Source organism: Sapajus apella, unplaced genomic scaffold (assembly GCF_009761245.1).
Source record: "Sapajus apella isolate SASKATOON/1434 unplaced genomic scaffold, GSC_monkey_1.0 scaffold89, whole genome shotgun sequence".
In the NCBI taxonomy this organism is placed as follows: Eukaryota; Metazoa; Chordata; class Mammalia; order Primates; family Cebidae; genus Sapajus; species Sapajus apella.
Genome location: NW_022437029.1, coordinates 5,218,780 through 5,227,417, shown reverse-complemented (window position 1 = coordinate 5,227,417; position 8,638 = coordinate 5,218,780). Strand labels below are relative to the sequence as shown.

Genomic DNA, 8,638 nt, shown 5'->3' with positions numbered 1-8,638 from the left:
TCCCAGCTACTCAGGAGGCTGAGGCAGGGGAATCACTTGAACCTGGGAGGCGGAGGTTGCAGTGAGCTAAGATGGCGCCACTGCACTCCAGTCTGGGCGACAGAGCAAAACTCCATCTCAAAAAAAAAAAAAAAAAAGAAAAGTAAAAAGAAATGATCTCTCCGGTGAGGCACAGTGGCTCACACCTGTGATCCCAACATTTTGCAAGGCTGAGGCCAGTGGATCACTTGAGCTCAGAAGTTCAAGGTCAGCATGGACAACTTGGTGAAACCCAGTCTCTACCAAAAATATTAAAAAATTAGCCAGGTGTGGTAGGGTATGCCTGTAGTCCTAGCTACTCAGGATTACATTAGGTAGCTAGTCAGACATGAGCAGGGCAGAAGAAGGCTCCCCTGACACCACCAGGAATGTCAGGTGATCATCAGGCGATGTTCAAGATTGTTAACTGTCTCCCTAAAATAATAACTGGTGGTAGCCAGCTCCAGGGAAAGGCAGTCTTGCAGTAGTTAGGAAACATCTGAAATTGGTGATTAGTGGCTTCCTGATAAAATCTCAGAAGCTGATCGAGTGGGCTCAAGCATGCGCATTAACTGGCATATGACTATCTAGGGACATTCTACTGGCATGGGAAGTGAACATGCGTGCAACTCCAGTAAACAAACTTGCATGTTCCCCTCCAAGTGCTGGCAGGCCACACTATACATCAGACAGCCCACCCCAAAGGAAGAATCAGGGAGAAGGAACAGCATATGAAACCCCAATTCAAAGGTCAAATAGCACACTTGATTTCTCAAGTCGCCTGCTTGGCCCTCCTCCAAATTTTACTTCCTTTCATTCCTGCTCAAAAGCTTTTTAATAAACTTTCACTCCTGCTCTAAAACTTGCCTCAGTCTTGCCTTCTGCCTTATGCCTCCTTGGTTGAATTCTTTCTTCTGAGAAGGCAAGAAGTGAGGTCGCTGCAAACCTGTATGAATTTGCCGCCGGTAACAGGGATGCTGAGAGGGGAGGACCACTGGAGCTGAGGAAGTCGAGTCTGCAGTGAGCCATTATTGTACCACTGCACTGGAGGCAAGGCCTGGGTGACACAGCGAGACCTTGCCTCAAAAATAAACAACAACAACAACAACAAAAATCTCTTCCTTTCTTTGTTCAGAATTTGTCTACTGAGAACTCACAAAGACGCCAGGTGGTAGGCGAATTGCTGACAACACGAAGCCACGTCAAACATAGACTAAACCCAGAGGAAGGATGCTTACCCTCGCATGATTCTGCGTTCAGTAGAGTGTTTGCTACCACTCAATTAATGTTTTTTCCGAAAATTAATGAATGATGACCCTGAAATCCAGCCTCTACCAAGGCTGATCTCCACGTCCAGCTGGTCAGTGATCACATGGCTATCCACAGAGACCCACAGGCCAGAAACTTAGGGATATCTTGACTTTCCTTTTCTCTGAGCGGCTTGTCACCAAATCCAGTTCGCTCTATCACCTAAGCGTCTCTCAAATCTGTTCCCCTGGTATTCTTAGGAGGTAACAAGCTGAGCCTCTCCACGCCATGGCTAAGTGGCCACTCTCCGAGATCCCTAAATCCAGCTCTGTTGGTTTATAACCTAAAGACCGTCTACACCTCCCTATGTCAGGGGCTCAGGTCTAGCGAATACATCCAGGTGTCTTGGACCTATGGCTTGTGGCTTTTCATACAGCTGTCAGTTACATAACGTCTCTGGGTTTGCTTGAGCTTATTTGTAAAGTGAGTGTGATGGTAACTACCTGATCTCCTTCATGTTGGGATAAAGTGGGTTGCCTCTCTTTGAGGGCCAGAAAACGTCATGCACGCGCGTAAACGTGAAGGATGATTGTGACTGGGGCTGGGAGTCTAATAGGCAGAAGGAGCCTCAGTCAAGGTGGAGAAACCAGGAGAGCTGAAGTGAGTTTTTCTGCCTGACTGGAGCGCACTCACTCCTCCCCGTTTCCTGCAGCCCTGCTGGTAAGCCTGGTGAAAGTCTCCAGGCCCTGTGGAGACCCCCCAGCACAGCTGGAGCCGTAGCAGTGACGCTTCAGGCACCTGAACCTCAAAGCGTCATCGTGTTGCCTGCCTTTCATTCCCAGACATATGATCTTTTGTCCTCAAATCCAAACTTGTCACCTCTACTCACAGGAGAGGTCAAGGTCTGCCTTGGAGCTGCTGACTCTGGGTTCATACAGAAGAGATGTTCTGGGAAGAGGCATCCTGAAAGCACCCCAAATCCTGAGACCTCAGGCCCCACTTTTTTCACCCAACCAAGTGATTGAGCGTCTGGACAAGGTGAAAACATTCCAAGACGCACATCACGCTAGAGCCTTTCTCTTACACCCAGAATCTGATACGTGTAGAGTGAAGCTGCATTCACTGAAAAGGCTGTCAGTTTGGTGCGTGTGGCCGTGCTGCCCTCGATCCTGCCCCTGCCGGCGTCGGCCCCCTCTGGAGCACGCTGTTCTCCTCCCCACTCACTCTCTGCCCTGTGCTGGCACCCATGGAGTTTTTTCACTTATTTTTCTTCTAGATTTTCAAAGGGCAGAAGCTGTGCATCTTCTGACGTTCCTCTGAGTCACACATTCTAGCCCATTTGTGCACTTGAGCTCTTGGCTACACGTTATAGTTCTTGTCTAAACCACGGCACGTGGGGGCTAAAAGGGAATGCACATTTGGGCAGTGTCTACTCAGTGTTTTCCAGCACTTGCACCTCCCATGTCTCACTGACTGTCAGGCCCTGAGAACATAGTCCCCCCTTTTATACAGACGAGAAGCAGAACTTTACCACTGGGAGCTTGGGCAACATCCCTAGGGCAGCCCTGGGTTCAGATGCGAACTCACTTTCTCAGGGAAAAGATAGGCGAGTGATTTTGTTCATGAAGAATTTTGGCTTTTTTTATATATACATATATAGAGATGGGGTTTCACCAGACCAAGATGGTCTCGATCTCTTGACCTCGTGATGCGCCCACCTCGGCCTCCCAAAGTGCTGGAATTACAGGCGTGAGCCACTGTGCCCAAACTTTTTTTTTTTTTTTGGAGAGACAAGGTCTCACTATGCTGTCCAGGCTGATCTCCTGGCCTCAAAGTGATCCTTCTACCTCAGCCTCCCAAAATACGGGATTACAGGCATGAGGCACCACGCCTGTCTTTTTGCTCTTGTTTAAAACACATAAGCTATTGAGATAAGATGGTTCAGTTAAGGTTTTTTGGCAACATTTTACCTCTCAGCTTCTACTATTTTCTACTTCCCTGGGCATGCCCTATTCCTTGTTCAAGAATTGTTAGGCTGTATCCTATTTCAATAAGTTCTCTTATTAGCTCTGATCCAGATTCTCTGTGGCCAGCTGCCGCAATCGCTAAGATAATGCAAACAATACTTACTTCTGTTCTCAGTTGCTGATCTTTTAAAAAACTTGTTTCATAGAAACAAGAGTCGGTTTTCACAGGTGGGGAGCCGTGGCCTTTCTCGCCCGAGGCTCACATCTGCCGGCAGAAGGGCAACACACAATGCCGTGCAGACCTCGAGAGCCGGCGCCGTTCCAAGCAGCTCCAGGAAGCGTTCGAGCACATTAGGAACAGTCCTGGGCACCAGCACACTGTGACCCATGTGACATGCTCTTGCAGCTGGCTCTCTAGCAGCCCCACACTGGAAGCTACTCAAATGTCCATCAGCTGTAGGATGGATAAATGAATGGTGGTGTATTCACACAATGGAATATCAGCCACCAGAGAGAAGGAGCTGTCGCAGCTACAGGCAGCAATATGGATGAATGGCACAGACATAACATTGTGTGAAAGAAGCCAGATACAAAAGAGAACAGACTGCGTGATTCCATTTCCACAAAGTACAAAACCAGGCAAAACTTATCTATGGTGTTAGAATATTGGTTATCTTGGGGGTCGGCAGTGACTGAAAGGGAGGATGAGGGGGCTTCTAGGATGTTGGTTGTGTTCTGGTAAAACAGGGGTGTTTGGTTTGTGAAAATACATCGAGCTGGACACCTACGATATATGCATTTTTCTGTATGTCTATTATTATTTTGAGATGGAGTTTTGCTCGGTAGCCCAGGGAGGAGTGCAATGGTGAGATCTCGGCTCACTGCAACCAGTGTTTTAATGGCCCCTTCTGATTTGTCACCCAAAACTGCTGCCAATAAGCTACTCCTAGAAGACACTGAAAGATCATCTCTTGTTTTTAAAAGAAATAACATGCTTAATCAAAAATTATTACGCATTGTGGAAGGAGATGGTACTGCAGGACCTCCATTTCTTTTTCTCCAGCAAAAATTGCATTTCCATAATTCAAGATCTAGTCACAAGGGCTTAAGCAAAACCTTGTGTCAGCAATCAGGCGTGGATCGAACGCACTTTTGCCTTCCGAAGGTAAGTTCGCTTAAGGAATAAAACTGTCATACAACATTCACAGGATAAAGTGTGATTCCTGAGTCTAATATTTCAAAGATTTTTTAATGCAAGATAAAATAAGTCACGGATGACCACCTGCTATTTCCCTAGGGATCCCTTCATCTTGGAAGAAATGCTGATGCATTGCCCCAGGTTGGCCATCACTAAGAAATGGAGACATCAGAATTCTCCTGGACCAAGCCACCTCTGTGAGTTTTGTTTCATTTTTAATTTTCACTGAAAATAATAAACACGTAGCTGGGCACCATGGCTCACGCCTGTAATCCCAGCACTTCGGCAGGCCGAGGTGGGCTGATCACAAGGTCAGGAGATCGAGACCATCTTGGCCAACATGGTAAAACCCGTCTCTACTAAAAATACAAAATATTAGCCAGGTGTGGTGGCAAGCGCCTATAGTCCTAGCTACTCAGGAGGCCAAGGCAGAAGTACCCCTTAAACCTGGGAGGCAGAGGTTGCAGTGAGCCGAGATCGCACCATGGCACTCCAGCCTGGTGACAGAGTGAGACTCCGTCATCTCAAAAAAACAAAAAACCATGCATTCTCCTAACATCAGCTAACCATCTCGTGTCAGGTCTCTGAAATGCAATACTTGAATACTGCTGCAGTACTTTTCAGGTGACTGAAGGAAAAATCAAAGCTTCCATTTTGTGGTTTTGAAGTATACAGTGTTACTGAAATATAGCTTTAATTCAAGACCTATAGGATGAGTCATTGCTATGGTTGTTTCCAGGAAGTAATTTGAATTTCACCTTAACTCTCATACTGATGTCATATTTAATTGATATAGTCTAATAATGTGCCTGCAAAATTTTCCCCAACACAACTCCAAGTCACAGTCATCTGCAATTCTTTAAGATATTTTCTCTTTAGAGTCCACCCTCGAAGGCTGCTGGGACACAGCTTACATTACCAGGAGGCTCTTGCAGGAGCCAAGCTCAGTTTGCCTTTCGTTGCATTCAAGTCTCCAAGCTTGTGGTCCTGAGTTATGACCTGCCTTTAAAATAAACCATCTCTGGCCAGGTGCGGTGGCTTAGGCCTGTAATCCCAGCACTTTGGGAGGCCACGGCAGGCAGATCACCTGAGGTCGGGAGTAAAAGAACAGCCTGACCAACATGAAGAAACCCTGTTTCTACGAAAAATACAAAATTGGCTGGGCATGTTGGCCCATGCCTGTAATCCCAGCTACGTGGGAGGCTGAAAAGCAGGAGAATCACTTGAACCTGGGAGGCGGAGGTTGTGGTGAGCCAAGATCACGCCATTGTACTCTAGCCTGGACAACAAAAGCAAAACTTCATCTCAAAATAAAAATAAAAATAAAAATAAACCATCTCTTTGGCGCTATGGTGTTTGTTTGTTTGTTTTTCATGGATCATAGGAAACAATGGTGCTATGTTAACTTTTCAAAATGCATTCCTGTCAAAGCCATCATGTTTACTTTAAAAAGCACACATCCTTGGCCTCTGTCAAACTCTCCTGTCAACTTCAGGCTGGCTTTTGATAAGTATTTGATAAGGTGGCTGTTCCAGTGTTCATCATTAACTTCAGAGCTGAAGAAAGAAAGACCATGAGCTCAGATCACCACATGCCTCAGTGAAACTTCTGAAGCCGTGACCAACCTGGAAATCTGATGATTAGCTTCAGGCACAGAGGGCAACAGAAACAAGAAGCTTGGGGAAAACTAATAACTGAAGCAGGGTGAGAGGTGGCCCAGCTCTGTTTAATTGTTTCTAAGAAACAATACACACATGGGTCCAGAGTCCAGGAAGCTTCCATGTTATCTATTTCTATTTTTCTTTCTTTCTTTCTTCTTTCTTTTCTTTCTTTCTTTTCTTTCTTTCCTTCTTTCTTTCTTTCTTTCTTTCTTTCTTTCCTTCTTTCTTCTTTTCTTCTTTCTCTCTTTCTCTTTCTTCCTTTCTTTCCTTTCCTTCTTTCCGTTCCTTTCTTTCGAGATGGGGTTTCACCATGTTGGTCAGGCTGATCTTGAACTCCTGACCTTGTGATCCACCCGCCTCGGCCTCGCAAAGTGCTGGGATTACAGGCATGAGCCACCACACCTGGCCTATTTTTTATTTTTTTATTTTTGAGACAGAGTCTCACTCTGTTGCCCAGGCTGGAGTGCAGTGGCAACATCTCAGCTCACTGCAACCTCTGCCCTCCCAGGTTCAAGCAGTTCTCTGCCTCAGCCTCCCAAGTAGCTGGGATTACAGACGCCTGCCTCCATGCCCAGCTAATTTTTGTATTTTTAGTAGAGATGGGGTTTTACCATATTGGCCAGGCTGGTCTTGAACTCCTGACCTCGTGATCCACCTGCCTCAGCCTCCCAAAGTGCTGGGATTACAGGCATGAGCCACTGTGCCAAGCCTATTTATTTATTTATTTTGAGTTAGGGTGTTGCTGTACCGCCCAGACTGGAGTACAACAGTGGTATGATTATAGCTCACTGCAGCCTTGATCTCCCACTTCGCTCTGACTCAGCCTCCCAGGTAGCTGGGGCTATAGGTATGTGCCGCCACATCCAGCTAATTTTTAATTTTTTTTGGGGGGGGTCTTTTTCTGAGACAGAGTTTTGCTCTTGTTACCCAGGCTGGAGTGCAATGGTGCAATCTCAGCTCACTATAACCTTTGCCTCCTGGGTTCAAGCAATTCTCCTGCCTCAGCCTCCCAAGTAGCTGGGATTACAGGCATGTGCCACCATACCTGGCTAATTTTGTGTTTTTAGTAGAGATGAGGTTTCTCCATGTTGGTCAGGCTGGTCTTGAATTCCTGACCTCAGGTGATCCACTCACCTCAGCCTCCCAAAGTTCTGGGATTACAGGCATGAGTCACCCCACCCAGCCTAATTTTTAAATTTTTTAGTAGAGACAAAGTCTCACTCTGTGTACACAGGCTGGCCTCTAACCCCTGAGCTCAAGCAATCCTCCCGCCTCAGCATCCCAAAGTGCTAGGATTATGGGTGTAAGCCACTGCACCCGGCCTATCAGTCTATTTATTTCCAGGATTACTTTCCCTTTTTTTTATTTTTTATTTTTTTTAAAGATGGGGTTTAACCATGATGGCCATGCTGGTCTTGAACTCCTGACCGCAGGTGATCCACCCACCTCAGCCTCCCAAAGTGCTAGGATTACAGGCATGAGCCACCGTGCCTGGCAAGATTTGCTTTCTCTAAAAAAGAGAAATATAAATTCCTAGGTGTGTGTCCCAGTGCCTGAGCAGGTGCTTTCTGCCATTTCGAGAGGAAACAGCAAGTCGTGTCTGTGAAAGTTGGGCCTGTCGGCAATGCTGTCTGTGTGGATGCTAGGGATGGTGGAGGCGGGTTCTGACTGTGCCTGTGGGGGCCTAGAGCAGGTGGCGCCTATGCCACACCTGAGGGCCTGAGGTCCTTCCAACCTAAGCAGTTGGACGGACGGGAGATGGAGAGGACTCAGTGAGAGTGCTGACTTTGTTGTTGTTCTGCTGTTTTTAATGCATGGCTATAGCATTTGCTCGTGACATCTCAAGTCAGGGGATGTGAATCTGGGATTCTCTCCCAGCCACTCTTGGCTCCCCATGGGGAATCACTTCACATCTCATTAGACTTGCCTGCCGCCATCTGGATCAAGTCGACCTTGATCCCAGTCGGGCGGGAGGGGGTCGGTGAGCAGAGGGAGGTGTGTGATGCTGTTCTTTGCAAAGAAGCCAGCCTGCCTGTGTCCCAAGAGCAAGGAGGTGAAGAGCTGGGACTTAAAGTGCAGCTGGCCTGAATTCCAAGCCCAGCTCTGCTGTTTACTGCATCATTTTGGGCAAGCTACTCAACCTCTCTGCATCCCAGTTTCCTTGCTCATGAAGTGAAGCTGCCAAAACGTACTCAAGAGTTGCTGGGAGGTTTAAATGGGGGTGAGAGATGCAAACACTTAGCCAGAACCTGGCACTTGGTCAGGCTTCAGGAAATGTTGGCTTAAAAAACTCCTTGATGCTGCCCAAGGTGCTCCCCTCAGGTTTGCACCTTCTTTACTGCTTCAGAGTTTTCTTTTCTTTTCTTTCTTTCTTTCTTTCTTTCTTTCTTTTTTTCTTTCTTTTTTTTTTTTTTTTATGGAACGCTTCACGAATTTGCGTGTCATCCTTGCGCAGGGGCCATGCTAATCTTCTCTGTATCGTTCCGATTTTAGTATATGTGCTGCCGAAGCGAGCACTCTCTCTCTTTCTTTCTTTCTTTCTTTCT

At 46.8% G+C, this 8,638-nt stretch overlaps 1 non-coding gene across 1 annotated transcript; it reads right to left on the bottom strand.

The window, feature by feature from the left end:
- Positions 1 to 8,502: 8,502 nt before the first annotated feature.
- LOC116534840 lies at positions 8,503 to 8,609 on the bottom strand. Its single transcript, XR_004261909.1, has one exon. It is a non-coding gene; the product is annotated as a U6 spliceosomal RNA (small nuclear RNA).
- Between the last annotated feature and the right edge of the window lie 29 nt (positions 8,610 to 8,638).